General features: G+C 36.5%; 1 long non-coding RNA gene across 1 annotated transcript in view; it reads left to right on the top strand.

The window, feature by feature from the left end:
• The window catches only part of LOC116781168, an 844,439-nt gene extending 827,424 nt beyond the window's left edge, over positions 1–17,015 (top strand). The window contains exon 3 of the long non-coding RNA XR_004354792.1: positions 16,902–17,015. This is a non-coding gene — a long non-coding RNA (uncharacterized LOC116781168). The remainder of the gene's footprint in view (positions 1–16,901) is intronic.
• The last annotated feature ends 222 nt before the right edge of the window (positions 17,016–17,237 follow it).

Genomic DNA, 17,237 nt, shown 5'->3' with positions numbered 1-17,237 from the left:
AACAGTAAATATAAGGACAAGTAGAAAAGTGAAAGCTCAAAACTGGATCTCTAGGGCATTTCACATCAGTAGTTGAATTGAAGAATGAGCAAAAACCAGGGAAACTAAAAGTGTGCTTGGGAAATTTTGTAGGGTTTTCAATGAAATAGATAAAAAAGTTAAAATAGCAACTTATGTCGAACTAAAAAGCATTTTTTAAGTTCTGAATTAATCTCCTCTGACCTTATTCTTCTGATAAAGACAGCTTTTAAAATGGAGGGTTAAACACTAAGTTGGAAGTGTATTTTTCTCAAAATACTTAATTTCACCATTTCTTTAATGAAGCATTTGATTTTGAAAATGTCAAAACATTTTACTTGCAGGTTTTCAGAATAAAATGTTTTGACATTTTGAAATCTCCCCATGTCTGACAAAAGCATTTATGGAGTTCAATGATAATTCAGATTTTTAACATCTAACTTCCGCCCCCCCCCCCCCCCACCATCTCACCCTCAGAACGAATTTTACAAAAAAAGAACAAAAGTCCCAGATCTTTCTGAGCAACAAATAAATTGCTCATTAGTCACACAGCAGTGACTAAACAGCAGCTTCTGACAAACACAAGTAAGGACTCCAGGTTCTTCCTGTAACACAGCTGCATTTGTGGTAGTTCAGCAGGGCTGTAGGAAAGTGTGCTGTGGCTGCCAAAGGCATGACTGAGATTGGAATGGTGATGCTTGGCATCTCTGTTGGTGAGCGTTAAAGAACCACTCTCAGCCCACAACAGTGTACAGCTCTGTGTGTTTCTCCACAAACATCAAACCTGTGGGAAATGTAAAAATACAAAATCAGAGTACAAAAACCATCTGAATTGATGTTAAAAACAATCTCCTCCTGAGTATCTCATTGGTACAACAGAAGACATCTAAGAACCTTACTTGAACCTATTGATGCTTAAAATGTTTGTGCTCTTTTCTCTTGCAACTCTTTTTGCTTTTATATGTTTATAATCAGGTTGTTCAGAGCTGCGGGCTCTTTGAAGTTCCCACAGTGGTTTGATAAACTATCTTCATTGTGTCCTTCAGAACTCTGACTGTTTCATTGTGCCCTACATCATCTTACCTCTCCAGAAAAGAGTCTTATGTTTGTGTTTTGAACCATCTTTTTATATTTATCTACGGAAATGTGAGGGGGAAGATGTAAAATGGCAGTTTTCAAAGGATTACCTTGTGGCCTATCCAGTGGAAAAGATAGGTTTTCCCTCTTCCGACTTTCTCACGTTTGATTCCATGTAAAACCTCTAAACAGTCCCTGTAGTGTTGATTCCATATTTCTTCTTTCTGATATATTTGAGTTGCTGTCATATAACAACAACAATAACAAAAATAATGGTTATTATAATTCATAATAATTTTAATGATAATAATTATATTATTTTCTGGAAAACTAAGAAACAAAACCAGTAAAGATTCGCTATGCGATTAATTCCATTTTAGGATGAACTGTTAACTGGGACAAGAACTGCCATGTAAGCCTCTCCATGCCCCCTTTTATTTGATGAATAAAAGATAGCACTAAAATCAACAGATACTTTAAGAAAAGGACAGTTATGGCTCATAACTCCAGATGAAGGGTCAGGAAATTAATCTCCACCCTTGCAGAAAAGACCAAGGTGCAGAAAATGGGAATGACACAGTTATTTTCCTGCTGATCGTGTAATGGGTTCAACATGTACTTCCTGTTATCCACCACCCCGAGGCATTGCAAATATTGTATAGGGTGAGAAGTGGATGACAATTAGGAGTGACAAAGATGAGCTTGACTCTGTGAATCTAGGCCTGTAGGCCCTGTTGTTCTGTTTTGTTTTGTTTTGTTTTTTTTTTTTTCTGAAGCACTGTGTGGAGCAGATTATTCAGTTAACATGGAATTGACTTGTAATGATTACTTCCATGTTTTATAAATTATATGAAGTGGGATAATATATGGTAATAGCACAATTACACATTGATGTCTTTACAAAAAAATGTCCTAATATGGCAATTATACTTCAGCAAAACAAATTAATGTAAAGTGACTCAAATTGCATTCTCTCTAGTAAATGAATCATAATGCTTTAATGCCTTCAGATAATCTGCAATTAAATAAACAAAATATTAAACCCAAATGACCACACAGAGATGCTAGAGTGCTCAGGGAAAAAAGACATGAAAAGAAGGCAGGGAAGAGAAAGAAATAATACACTAAGAGATAAAACACTGTACAAAGTTTAAGCAAAACAGGACCTAAATTGTAGTGCACTTTTCACTAAAAATTTCCTAAAAATATTTTATTATACAGCCTAGTGACAATTAGTATTTACTAGAAAGTGAAACTGCTACCTTTTTAATTATGAAATATTAATGTAAATCTAGAAGTGTAGTTCCGTGTCTACAAATTAAGCTGCAAATCTCATCACATTCTGTTTTGCTCAGCTTGAACTTTCTGAGTTCTGTGAATTGGCATAAAATGATTTAGGATTTCATGACAAATTTTATCCTTTGTAATTCATTAATTACTTAGCATACTCTTAGTAGTTTATACTGTAGACAGGAGAAAGAAAATAATCTGGAGGAGTGGAATTTAAACAGAATTAAATACACTGGAAATTATTGTGTTTTGATTTGACCCTGATTAGTGATTAGCAGGCTCAGTGCTGCTATTTTCTCAGCATGAAAAGAGCAGAGAAGTTGGTAATGCATTGGCCTTCATTTTTATCTTCAGCCCTCAGAGTACACAAAGAATAGAGACTATTTTGGTTGTAGTATAACATACAGACATGTGCATCATATCACTTTGCAGATGTCAAGTAATTTGTGAGATCTTTTGAATATGTTTTTCAGCCATTTCAATCATTTAACAAACAGATCTGGCTCAAGTGAAAAAAACTTCATTGAGACTTGTAAATTTACTAGTATCAGGCCATTTCTAGCTCCACCAGAAAAGTAGTCTAACAGGTAGAAATTTTCTATTGGCTCCTATTTTTAATGGCAAATTGTTTCCACTATAGGTCTTTTACCGTACTGGTTTTATGTAGTGGTAGAATAATCATGGCATTTCTCATGTCCCTATTTTGTTGTGGACCACCCTGCTACAAAGATGCTGATCCTTAGACTAATGTACGACCATATAACAGATGCACAGCAAATAAGTGATGAAAACATGAGCTGGTGTACAAGTCTTAGTTCATGGCTTCCAGTACAGAGCACTGTGGCCACAAACTAAATAGCAGAATGACCACGAGAAAATATTTTTTTTTCATTGTATATTTAAGTCACTTGTGATAGAGGCGGTTTTAAATGCACAAAATATTAACAAAATAAATAATAAATAAATAAATAAATAAAAATTAATAAGTAAAACAGTTTCTCTCCCAGTGTAGTTATAAATAGTCTTGCATAATGAGGCTTTTTGAATTGTTTTAGCAGAGGAACAAATACAGTTCCTAAGGGAGAAATCAATTGTTTTCATTTAAAATCCTGAATCCTGTCCCCCTGCTCCACCCACCTCTCATATGAACCTCTGCATAATTATTAATTATATTTCACCAATTAAAATATAATGTAATGTATAACTACAACGTAAGCCTCTTCAGTGTGAAGAAGAAAGTGTTTAGATGAAGGAATAAGCAGTAAAAAACGTATTACGATATAAACCTTCTCCCTCTTTTCACTTTGTCGTTATGGTAACAAGAGATCCAAAAGTGTTATATACAAGACATGGTACCAGAATAATACAGAATTATTTGCATCTAATGTAAGGAAATATGTTTTACAAGTACCACACAACCATAACGTGTTAGTTCTATGTGCCCATTCCTTAATTGTGAAGTAACAAATAAGAGTGTAACACCCTGTGCATACCTATTTTTAAAAAAAACCAACAAAACAACCAAACTACAAAACCCAAACTAAAAAGTGTTCCACAGGATTATTCATAAAGATCACATTGTGGTGGAATGACAAAAAAACTGGAGACTAATAATTCCGTCGTATGAGTATAAACTTTTTGTATACATCCAGAAGTCTTAACCAACATTCTACAAGAGTATCCCATGTCAAGGACAAAATCCCACAAATTCCTTATTCCATTCTAACCTGCACAGGATGCACTGTTTGCACCACTAATTCTGAAGTGGTAAATTTGATTTCTTTCTTTCACCACAAAAACCTTCTGAAGCAACTAAATGAAATAAATTAGTTATATCCAAACAGGTGAGTGTCATGACACTCTGCTGAAGAACTGGTGAAAATAATGGAAACATGTTTCCCAGCTGAGGAATTATCAAGCTGGAACAGTTAACTATTTAAGACATGAAGCAGTTTTATTCCTCTCCTCAAACTCAGTCAAAACACCAGATCACCACAGCAATATGAAACATTCCAGGATCTTTTATCACATGTAAATAATAATACAGCAAAATCTGCTCTGCAGACAAGTTCATGGTAAACCAAAATGATAGTTTAGAGAGCAAGAAACAGCATGAACAATATTCTTGAATATCAACATAAAAACACCCAATTAACAGAATGATCTGTTATAAATAAAATGAAAAAAGCTGCTGCAGCTGACAGAAAAGAGGTTAAAAGCTCCAATTGCAACTTTCTGATGACATGGAGTAAAGTGAGGAGAGGTTTAAGTAACATTATACTTCATGCATGCAAAAAGTACTAAGAAACAAGAAAGTATATGGAATTTAATTTTATTCCTTGTGATTAGTAGATCATGAAGAAATTAGTGTTTTTAATATATTTCATTTAACTCCTGCAGAGGAGGGAAGCTTCAAAAGCTCTCTGTAAAGTTTTGATGAGAAACACACTCTACTTTGAAGTGAAACACAGAAGAGCTGTGTTTTTAAAGACAGTGAAAAAAAGGAAGTCTGGTGGAGACTGATGGCCAATTTACAAATTACTGTATCCCCGAGAAAAGCCCAGGTTCTGTCTTGGGATGTGGAATGAAGCATTACTTGTGTTTGATGAACAATTCTTACTACTAGAGGAAAACCTGTAACAAAATCAAAATCTAAAAACCAATCCATATTTTGCCTTCATAGATGAAACCTGCATTTACATCCACTGTAGTTTTCCTTAGTCATAGACCAGAGAAGACAGCCCACATTCTCAATAGCTTACACCAATTGTCCACAGGGCTTTATGAACTTTAAAATGAAAACAAAGAGAGAAAAAATTAATAAGTAAGGTTTACATGCTGACTATGGCAATTTTTATTCTGAAAAAGATATTAGGCTTGTCAGCAATGGGAAATAACAGTCCTGATATGAAATGAGGTCTTCCCACATAAGAATCTGTATCATAAGAGTTAATCATTGACGCTGTCAGAGCTAATTGACAATCTTCTGCCCAACTGCAGCAAGGCCATCTGGGATCCACTAAAATGCAGGGCACCATCAGGACAATAGGAAAGGTTATCTAGCCAATGGATTGACTATAAGGATTATCCATTTGTTAATACTGATTTTTGTTGGTCTTTGCTTGTGAAAGGAGTCATAGGGAGCTGTTACACTGAAACTCTTCTGTGGAATGGGTTAGTACCTCTTAAACTCATGACAATGGATGCAGAGCTCAGAAAGTGAAGGAAGTGGACATCTAAAAGTCTGACCCTGACTAATTATATGTTACATTGGTACCTGCCTGGCTTGAATTTGATGGAGAGATTGGAGTTGAGCAGTGAAGTCAATGACCCTGATGTACGTATTTAGGATCCAGCATGATTTCAGGAACAGACCTGCTTTCTGAATGGGGGCTAATGGAGTGCCTTTTTAGAATCTTGAAAGACAATTAGGCACCCATCATCATATAGTTTGATTATACTGTGTTACAAACTAACAATGTAAGTGAATCAGTCCTAATTTCTTACAGTTAATAAAACACACTTCCTAAATCATCTACTTTTTCTTTTTTCCCCCCCCGTGATCAAAAGGTATATTTGCCTTTGTGCCATCTGTTAACTACAAGAGTTCCCAAAATGAAGAGAGAATGTAAAATAGGTTGGGAATGATAAAGTTCACTTTTTTTCCCTTTGCTTATATTATTTGAAAGAGTCAATTCATTTTCTATTAATTTTTATGAAAGACTTAGCTGGGAGACCTTTGAAAATGTCTATGACTCACTGAAGATTTCTTAAGAAGTTTTCCAAGTCCTCTTGTGATTTTTAAGAGCTGTTTTGAAAAATTTGAGGTTTTTTGTCCATCATGTAAAATGACAGAGAAGACAGGTCTCAGAAAACATAAAAAGGATCTCTTTCCCTCCTCCCAGTGCAGAGGGGTTATTTTTCCACAGGAATTCTATGAAATTATGCAGAAGAATGAATCTATTGTGCAAATGACATATTTTAGAATTTAAATTAAGCAGATGAGGATCATGATAGAACTTGGCTTTGTGTCATCTTTGTAAATGAACACTCATTCATAATGTATTTTGATGAGGATAGCATAGAACCATGGAATAGTTTGAGTTGGAAAGGACCTTTAAATGCCATCTAATTCAACTTACCTGCAGTGATCGCGGACATCTTCCAGTAAATAAGGTTGCTTAGAGCCCCATCCAACCTGATCTTGAATGTTACCAGGGATGGGGCACCTATCACCTCTCTAGACAACCTCTTACAGGTTCATCATGTTCATCACAAAAAAAAAAAAAAAAAAAAAAAAAATCTTCCTTGTGTTCACTCTGAATCTACTCTCTTTTCATTTAAAATCATTACCCCATTTTATATCATTACAGGCCCTGATAAAAAGTTTGTCCTCATCTTACTTTTAAGTCCCCTTTAAATACTGTAAGGTCTCAATTAGCTCTCTCTGGAACCCTCTCTTCTCTAGGCTGAACAATCCTGACTCTCTCAGCTTTTCCTCATAGAGGAAGAGTTTGTCCCTCTGACTATTTTGGTGACCCTTGTCTGGACTTACTCCAACAGGTCGATGTCTTTGCTGTGCTGGCAACCCCAGAGCTGAAATGCAGCGCTTCAACTGAGGTCTCACCAGGGTAAAGAGGCAGAATCCCCTCCCTTGCCCTGCTGGCCACGCTGCTTTTTGATGCAGCCCAGAATACAGTCGGCTTTTGAGCTGCAAATGTACACTGCCAGCTCATGTCTAGCCTCTCATCCACCCGCACCCCGAAGTCCTTCTTGGAAGGGCTGCTCTTGATCTGTTCATCCCCCTGCTTGTCTTGTTATGAGGAGTTGCCTCAACCGAGGTGCAGCACCTTGCACTTGACCGTGTTGAACCTCATGAATTTTCCATGAGCCCACTTCTCCAGCTTTTCCAGGTTCCTCTGGATGGCATCCCGCTCTTTAAGGCTTGTCAACTGCACCACTCAGCTTGGTGTTATCTGCAAACTTGCTGAAGATACCTTCATTCCCACTGTCTATGTAATTGATGAAATCAAGTGTTGCATACCAAAGTATCCAACTGTTCAAATCTTATTCAGTGTGACTGTCCAAAATAGTGAAGACAAACGAAGTAAAAGAATGATCTCAAAACCTGTAGTAATCTAACCAGTTGGTATGGTCCAAAAAATTTTTTTCTTTCTCCCAATGAAACTGAGATACCAGATTCTTCAGGGTGATTGTTCGGTTTTGGAAAATAAGTAGCTGAACTTAAAAATTACTCACTTCAATATGCAGAAAATATCATAGAGTAGTGGTTGTTGAGTACTTCTTCTCTAGTCTGTCCTTCCAAACTGACAGTTCATTCATCTTCCACAATTCTGGAGTCTAGAGAGTAAGTCATATGAGCAACAACTCACAAAAGAATCCTGAGGGGAGACCTTATGGTTCTTTACAACTACCTGAAAGGAGGTTGTTGAGAGGTGGGGGTTGCTCTGTTCTCCCAATTAACAAAAGGTAGCACAAAAGGCAACAGTCTCAGGTTACATCAGGAAAGGTTTAGACTGGATATTAAAAAAAATGTTATGGTTTCCAGGCATTGGAACAGCCTAGCTCTGGAGGGGTCACTGGGCATATTTAAGACCCACAGATGTGGCACTTAGGGACATGGTTTAGTGGCTGGCTTGGCACTGTTAGGTTTATGGTTAGACTCAATGGTCCTAAGGGCCTTTTCCAATCTAAAGAATTCTATGATTCTATTCTATGACCTCCTTGCTTCACTACTCAGATCTATGGGGTGTTTGATAGAAGCAGGCAACTAATCCAGGTGCTTTGCTTTCCTTCACAGCCACTGTCATATACATCCCTGGGAGAGTCTACAGCTTCAGCTTCTGACTGAAGTGTTCTTACTTTTGTCTGAGCTGCTTTTTTGCACTCAGGTAATATGGACAACAGCTACAGAAGATAGCTAATCAAGCTTGAATAATAAAGGAATGGGAATCTGGGACTTGGTTTTGTTCCAACTGTTTATCCATTGTTCAGTTAATTTGATAATACCTGAGTTTCCTTTTCATAGACTGTTGACTAATAACAAACTGCCTATTTTGGAAATCTTTGCTCTTCTTGTTTCAGTTTGGGAACAGTATCAAGATACAAATAACACTTTAATGTCATGAGACAGAAATTCATCTGTAAAAGTCCTAAGGTTTAATTACAAAGCACAATTTTACTTTTGTTTTGTCTTTTTTTCCTCATTGTAGCTATTTCACAGAGGTATGATATAAAACAGTCAATCCAGATATAAGTTGAGACTCTCATATGATCAAATAATTAAACATGGGTATGTTTTTTTATTAATTTTGTAATGTATTCTACTCAACGGGATTTGCTCAAGCAACAAATTCTTTAGTTCATTCATTGTTCAAAAAACACTAAATAAACTTCAAAGGAATAGTTCTCTTCCAGCAGAGTCAGTTGTGAATATATGCATGCAGCAATACTGAATATGTATGTCTGTAACAATACAAACTTTTAGTAACTTTTAGTTATCTTTTTGCTACAATTATTTGGAAATTGGAGTTTACAGTACTTCATTGGCTATTTACATAAATGATCCAATCTGAAGATGTAAACGATACTGTATTTTAAGGAACTCATTAATCTTGTTGATTTAGAAGGGTTATAATCAGGTGTGGCCAATTATGCAATTTAAAATGCCGTTTAAAGCGTTGAAAATACATAAAACCACATTTTATTTTTGAATGTGAATGAGATTTGTTTATCAGTATTTCAACTTTGCAAGAAGTTAAGCTGAAGAGTTTTTTTCTAGGTTAGTATATATTAAAGGCCAGTAAAATTATCAGATATGTTGTTTACAATGCCCCTGCCACGAAGTTAGTCATGTTTTGTGTACATATGAGACAGTAGGTTTGACAGACCTTGAAGAAAGCCCACAAGGTCTTTATGAATGATAAATGTTGGTTCAGGCTATAAAACCTCCAAATGAACTCTGTTTGGAGGCTTTGCAGTATGAGCTTTTACAAAGTTGGTTTGTTTCTTTTACTGAATTTATTCAGTGTTGTGTCTGGTGGTGGGAATAAAATTATAAAAGTTATAAATGCAAGATGGTGACTGGAGAAATTAACTTTCCTATGAGGTTCTGTAGCTGTATCTTGGGCTGATCACTGTCCTTTGAGACTGCAAAGTACAAAATCCTGGGGGAATAGGATCATCAGATGTTGATGAAACATCTTATTTCAACATAGTGCTTGATACATAGTCTGATTTAGACAGAACACTTCATTTTAGAATCTCAGAGAATTTCACCAGCAACAGTTTAGTCTTAGCACACCTGTTAGGAATATTGTATCTATTTCATAAATTTTACAAAGGAGAACAGGACAGGGTCAGTGACTTACCTCAAATGACTGGTGAATAAATGGGAAAAAGCAGAAATAGAAATAAGAAATATTGATTCCTACACTCTGATGTCAGGCCCAGGTAAGAGCAGATAGTTTTACAATGCATTCACAGTTTTATAACAACTTTTCAAAAGTATTCTCTATTTTTAACGGGGTATATTTTTTCATGAAGAATGTTCAGTTTCTCAGGAAAATGAGATTTTCTATTTGAAAAAGCCAAGCTTTCTACAGTGAAAATGTTTCAAGTTTTTATTTTTACTGGAATATTTTGAAAGGAGTGGCCATTTGGTGACTGCATGTCCTTGTTTTCCTGTAAGACATATTTTCATGGTCTAATTCTCCCTGCAACATATGGGGTAACCACAGACTTCAGGGATGCTCTACTTCGAACTTTTTTTGGAAGGGGTCACAGTTCTGTATCATAGATGAATTAATCTAATTTCTGAGAACAGGCATTAATGCAATGCCTGAAATCGCTGTTTTATATTTATGGAATGAAACCTGTTTTGGTATTAATAGTTTTTGTAGCAAAACTTTAAAATCAAGACAGAATCATTGTATTTTAATGAACATTTTTTAGGAAAAGAAATCCATCATTGCCAACAATAGCATTGCTTTTCTTTTCTGCTCTCCATTGGTAAATATCAGCTGTGTCTCTCTCAAATGATCGCTTTAAGTGTTCCCACATTTCATATAATGCATTTTTATATGAACTGTAGAATTGTAGATTTTAAAAGAGTCCTATATATTTCAATTTACTCTTTTGCTATAATTACTCTTCTACTCTTTTCAGACATTCTCCATTTTAATCTTCGCTTATGCATTATCACAAAAGTCAGATTTGTTTTATTCCCCAGTTCCTCAAGTTTCAATTTATCCATTAATATTACACTACATCTTGCACTTCTGATATGATGAATCTTACAGAGAAATACATTTAAAGACTGCTGCCGTAACATCAGGGAACTCACTTCTACAAAATTTGACATCTTGACGATTCTGTCAGGTATCACTGGCTTCCAGATTGTTACAGAATTGATTGTTATTGATTTCAAAGTGTCACTGACTTTAGATTCTGGCACCATCCCTCCCTACAAAAAAAAAATAAAAAAATTTTCCTAGCTATTCTTTCTGATCTTTCTCACAACATGCTCCATCTAAGGGATTCTGATTATGAAATGGATTCATATTGCTCAACATAAATGGAGCTTCCTGATTAACTGTTAGATATTCCTGTCAGATATGGTTCACGGGCTTTCAGTATCAAAGACCCTCCCATTCATTTTGCTGGCATGACCTTATTTCCTTTTAAAATTATATTTCTACCTATAACAGTAGTGCAGAATGCTTACCTATTGGGGCTCTACTATAACAGCCTTGGACAAACCAGTTCCACTTAATACAGCACATCAAATGTAGACCACATACATATTGGTTGCCATGTTATCAAATATTCTCTGATTCTCCATCAATGCAAATATACAATATGAATTATAAATATTGCCTTGACTAACTCAAGCTCAGCACTAAGATAGAGTAATTAATGTAATTCGATGACTCCACATAACTACATGGTAAGAAAAAACTGAGTATATTCATATCTTGCTCCAGTGAGGATGCATCTAAGGTCCTTCTAGGGTAGAGCTGTAGTCTGAATCAGGATCAGACAGAATCACCCAGGTCCTTCAGAAAAAGAAAAAAAATAAAAAAATTAGAACAACCAGACTTACTGTCACTTGATTTTCCATTGTGTTTCACTAAATAGGAACCTAAGAAAAACCCCTGTGTTTGTGTGCCTGGCAGTGCCTTTGTTTTATGTTCAAAATCTGAGCACTGCTTGCTTAGAGATTAATAAAAAATCATTCATTAAAAAACCCCAAATCTATAGTCTCCAGACAATTCCAGTCCTCACAACCCTCTTGTTGCAACCCTTTTCTTGCCAGTGGTGTGGGTTTTATAGCATAACACTCATGGATAAGAGTTGGGATACACAATTCTTCTTTTAAGTTCACATTTTTGTTAAAAGCCATCATAGCCCACCTTTCAACTAACTTGGGACTACAGCACTCATTTTAGTGGTTGTGTCTGTGCATGAAGTGCTCTGAGGCACTCTGTTTGAAAGACATAATACAGGTGCTGTTGCACTTTATTGTATTATTCAAAAAACGAACAAGAGAGGTACTGACTGGCTGAACTGCCAATGTTAAATGATTACCATGAGGGAGCTTTGGGGCCTTTTAATAAACTATGTGTGATTTCCATAGATATATTGATATTAAAATTATGCTTATGACAGGCATCACATTGGGGAAAAAAAAAGGCGAAAGGATGAAGGCTGTTTGAGATTTCCTCTGCTGACATGTCAATAGTTAAGTAGCTTGGGGAAAATGAAGTGAGAAAAATGTCCATGAAGAGACAATAAATGAGCAATGCACATAAACACATGAACACATGAATAATGATGAAGAGACATAACGAAGTGTGCTGGAAAAATGAAAAATGTGGTGTGAGATATTCCAGAAAAATTGGATTGAATCTGATATAAGAACTAAGATTACAGGGCAATTTCAGCAGTCATGTTTGCACTCAACATTAGTGGTAGCAGAGCTTGCTGCTATCTACACATATTACATATGTAGCATAAATTGTGTCACCCAGTAGGAAACGAGTGAGGAAACAGGATGAAGTAAATGTCAGTAGCAGTGAAAGTAATATTAACATTCAGGTCTGTTAACCTGCAAAGGGGTTTCCCTAGGGAAGCAGTGAAAATATCATCACTTTCCTCATTTAATACTAGATCAGAAAAATCTATGGGGCTACAGTCTGCTCCAATTTTGTTAATATCATTCTGGTTTTGAAATTTTCTATCTTCTTCTGCACTGATACAAGCTAAAGCAGAATCTGTCTCCTCGGGAGCAACTTATTTTAGCAAGGATTAGTACTAAGAGAGAATATACAATCCACCAGGTCTTTTCTCATTTTCAATACCTATGGGATAATCTTCAGACAGGATTGAGTCTCTGAAAATAAATATTGTGATAGATTTGACCATGTATTTATATGACTTAAGTTGATATTTTAGGGATGTCTTGGAGCACGGGTGGTATGGTCTGGTACACTAGCAGAAATATGGCATTTTCAAACAGCATTCAAATTTTCAGTGAAAATGGATATGATTTTGAGTCCTTCTGCACTGGTCTGAATTTTCATAAGTCATATTTACTCTGTCTGTGGTACGAATTGTCCTGAGATCATGAAATACCTCCCATCACTTTTCTTCCTTATTTATTAGTTGTTGCTGATTCTTTTTCCCAGCAATTAGATACAGTATAAATCAAAATTTATTAGTATAGCTAATTGGACTTTAGCATCTTGCAGACATTTCTATAAGGACAGTAATGACTTTTAATTTGTTTTTTTTAGTATGTATTGGCTTGCTCTCTTCTACTGAGGAGAGCCCTTCTTTAGGAAAAACAAACTCTCACACAGTGTGAATAAAAAACTTACCTTGAGAATGAATCCAAATAGAATCATATCAACCTATTACATTTTAAGTAACCAGCTGGCTAATGGCTTTGGTGGTCTGTCTGATAAAGGGTGCTGATATTCAGAATGAAGCACTCTAGTTAGAACACTGGCTCTTACTTAAATGTGACAGCACTTGCTGCTGCACAGCAAATTTACCTACTCAAAAAAATGTAGAGAGGAGGCTGTGTTTTGTTAAAAAGTTACCTACTCTGGAATGACATTAAAGGAAGGACAAAAGAGGTATTCACTTTGATACATAACTGGGAGTTTGATTTGCTTACCATGCTTAAAAAGTTTTGAGTGCAACTGCTGCCTGTGGCTGAGAAGGGCTCTGCTCTCTCTTATCATTAAGTTCATATATGGACATAAATACAGCTCAGATGGGATTATTTGAATAAAGGTAGAGATACATAGACTGCTCAAAGGTACAAATGCACCATATTTGGGTCTGCAAGGTTAGTATTCAGTGTCTGCACTGGTAGTTAAATGGCAGCTCTCAAAACCTGGATCTGCTGCTCTTTGCTATCAGCACCTTATGAGGGCATAGTGCAGTGGCTGTAGTCTTCTATTAGTTGTCTTTTCTTGAGGCTTACAGGTTACATAGCAGCACTGTTTGTTCCCAAAGCTAAAAAAGAAGGCGTTATATTCTTCTCAAATTCTGTAATTACTCTGCTGATATGCACTCAGAGATCATTCTGGATCCTATTTTTGAAGGATTTGGTCTTAATTGCAACTATAATGAAGTTGTGAGTTAAGTGAGATCACAAAGAAAACTGAGATAAACACAGAAAATATATTCCTGGCGAAATAGACATGAGTTTATTGGAGTAAAGTAAGAAACAGGACACAGAGCAGGTACACTGATTTTCATAAATTACAAAGTCATTGTGACCATAGTCATTCTATAGAATTCATACCACTTCGCACAGGACTGAACAACTACACAGGTGTCAGAACAATGAAGCCTTAAACAGTACACTTTCTCAGTGCTTCTCTTCCACCTTTCATAAGAATTCACCTTCTAATCCAAAATACCTTCTCCAGAATTTCGTTGTGTGTGCTATTAATTACATAAAATAGAGAAAAAAATCCCTGTTAGAAGGCAAAATATTACTATTATAGAGTTGAGAAATGTGAACTGTTTGGATCAGTATTCAGACTTATTTTAAACAGAATGTCTTTTGAGGTTTTCCCATTTCAGTTCTCCCACCTTCTGGGTAGCCTTCCTTTATTTGTCTTACCTTAATTAATTTTGCCCCAGGGTTTAGTTATTAAGCATATTGAAGGTGTTTGGCAGTTACTCTCCCATGTTTTCAGCAAGATGAAATTTGCAGCACATTACACTTCTTGATAAGAAGAGATAATTAGCTCGAAGGATTTGCTGACAAGAAAAGCCCAGATGTGGTGTGTGTAAGTTTTCAATCTTTCTTCCCATTTTAGCTGTGAAGGAATTTTCTCAACTATACTAATTGTGTTACCATTCTGATACAAGCTTCATTAAAGCACTTTTAGCCCTATTGACCAGAGCTTAGAGGATTCACTCCTTTTAAACAGTCCAAGAGAGAGAAAGAAAATCAGATGAGAGATTGTACATGATTTCGTCTACTGTGTTGCACAAAGAGACAGAAATTGGTGATCCACAAAGAACGTAATGTTTCAGGCAGGAATTGCCCCTTCACATAGTTTAGATTACTGCCTTGCTGTTGATGAAGTCCTGTTTTGATGATGTTTAGCACCACTACCCACTCCTAGAAGACCCTGCTAGGTTTATGAGATTATGGGGTGAACCAGAATACAAGATGGGGGGCTGGACAGTGCGGGACGTGAAGAGGACCCACATCTACCAGCCTCTGTCTCCTTGGGCAGTTTTGCCTTGGGTGCTGGCATTTCATTTCCTAGCTGAAAAAGTTTACTGCGGGGGCAAGCTATCCCAGTGCAGTTTTTCTGGTTAATAGGAGTAGATATATTTGCAATTCTGTGTGCAAATTTTTGTTTTGAAGTTGGCTTTGACTTTCATAAAATGCAAGAAAATTTTGAAACTGTAGGGAAGGAGGAGCTTCACAATTTTTTATCCTGCTTTACTGCTTTTTGCTCCTCAGAAGCTTGCCACAGCTCCCCCACTATTCTTTTTGCTGGACCTGACTATGCACTTGGCATGTCCACAAGCCAGCTGAAGCCATTTTTGTGATCTTAACTGCACATGAACCTACCCACACAGAATCTTCTCTTCTCAGCCTGCCTTGTCTTTTTTTACTTATCTGTACCTGAGAAAACAAATAAATCCTTTATCCGGCATTATCAGCCTTGTCAGAATTATCCAGCCATCAGCCACACTACAATTAGACAGCTCTGGTGTGTAGGACTCAGTCCTAGTGTTCCTGACACCTCCTACTCCCTGCAGTGTCTTTTCTAAATGGTGTCAATGCTGAGAACAAAAGAGCACTGCTTTCAGATCTGAACTGGCTTCCAACAATCTCGAGTGAAAGAACAATTTAACCCATCAAAACGTGAACACTTTGGTAAGCAGACACCTGACAGATGAAACTTACTCACACTGCCACAGATGAGAATAACTTGAACTCTCTGGGTGGTGGATGCCCAGTACAAACATCAGTTTCTGTAAAGACCCTTCCACTCTGCAGGTTAGTTACCTTAGCTATCTGCTAGAGCCTGTGCTCATTCACTTTCCAGACAGTCTGCAAGTCCTCTGTGTTTAAACTTTCCTAAAAGCTGTTTACTATAAATATATAAAAGCTATATTACTGATTCTATGTTCATTTGGGTTATTTTCAAGTCCTTATATGGGGATGGCACCAAAGCAGGTGATTCATATCCATTTAGCCTATTTAAAAGTGATTAGAAACATATCTGCATAGATTTCAGTAATAAAGCTCTCGCTAATAACAATAATAAATTTCAATGAGTTCTTGGGTCTTTAAATATTGCACACAAATCTTGCTAGATTTTATTCCAGTATAGTTTGCTATATTTTTAGACTGCATTCAAAGAAAACCATTTTTTTTTGGTTAGGAAAAGAGAAATAAAATTCTTTTGCTGTGTTTTAAGGCTGCTTTCCTTTGCTTTATTGTAGTTCTGTTAAGTGTTACTTTGGCATTTGACATATGCAGGTCTTCATCACAATCTGGACACTTCTGTCATTGGAAGCTACTATGATCCCAAGTTGCTATGGAAAAGAGTTTGATGATAAGATCTTTTAATGAAATATAACAAGGCAGACAGGGAAAAAAAAAAGCCAGTTGGAGAGGATTGCATTACAACAACACAACCGTTTTTCAATACATATCAAAGCAACATCTGCTGTTCTCTTTAAAATTGTGAAAAATTCATTTGATTAAGATCTGAGTATCAAATTACTGTTAGATTACTTTAAAAGTAATTTCCATCTTAAATGTGTCTGTTTTGTGGCATAATTTATGACTATGTTTTGAGGTGTTGTGGTGGGGGAAAAACAGTTATAAAATGGTAAAACCCCAGGGGGTTTTTACCATTGAGGTTGAACCAATGAGCGTTTCTGCAAAATATAAACATATCACTCAGACCGGAAAAGAAGGGTAGTTGTTGTTGTAGTTGCAGCTGTAGTTGTTGTTGGAGAAGTGGCCATGTTCTGAGGCCATGAGGAGAAGGGGCAGGAGTACCCCTTGGGGGCTATGGTCCCCCCCAGCCCCTGGCTGAGGGGCTACAGGGACTTGGAACAGTGCTAGTCTAGGCTAAGTGTCTGTAGTTGAGAAGCTGGAAGTTTTTCTCCACCGTGAGCAGCAGTAAGAGCAGCGGCAAAACCAGCACTGGCCGGAGACAGTGGCAGAGAGATAAGAGATAAGCAGCAGAGACAGCATGCAGCCAAGGAAGACACAGAGTTGTCTGAGAGAGAGAGAACCAGCAGCAGAGAGAGAACTAAACTCTACAGAAAGA

Source organism: Chiroxiphia lanceolata, chromosome Z, assembly GCF_009829145.1.
Source record: "Chiroxiphia lanceolata isolate bChiLan1 chromosome Z, bChiLan1.pri, whole genome shotgun sequence".
Classification (NCBI taxonomy): Eukaryota; Metazoa; Chordata; class Aves; order Passeriformes; family Pipridae; genus Chiroxiphia; species Chiroxiphia lanceolata.
This window is presented reverse-complemented; position numbering and strand designations above follow the sequence as displayed.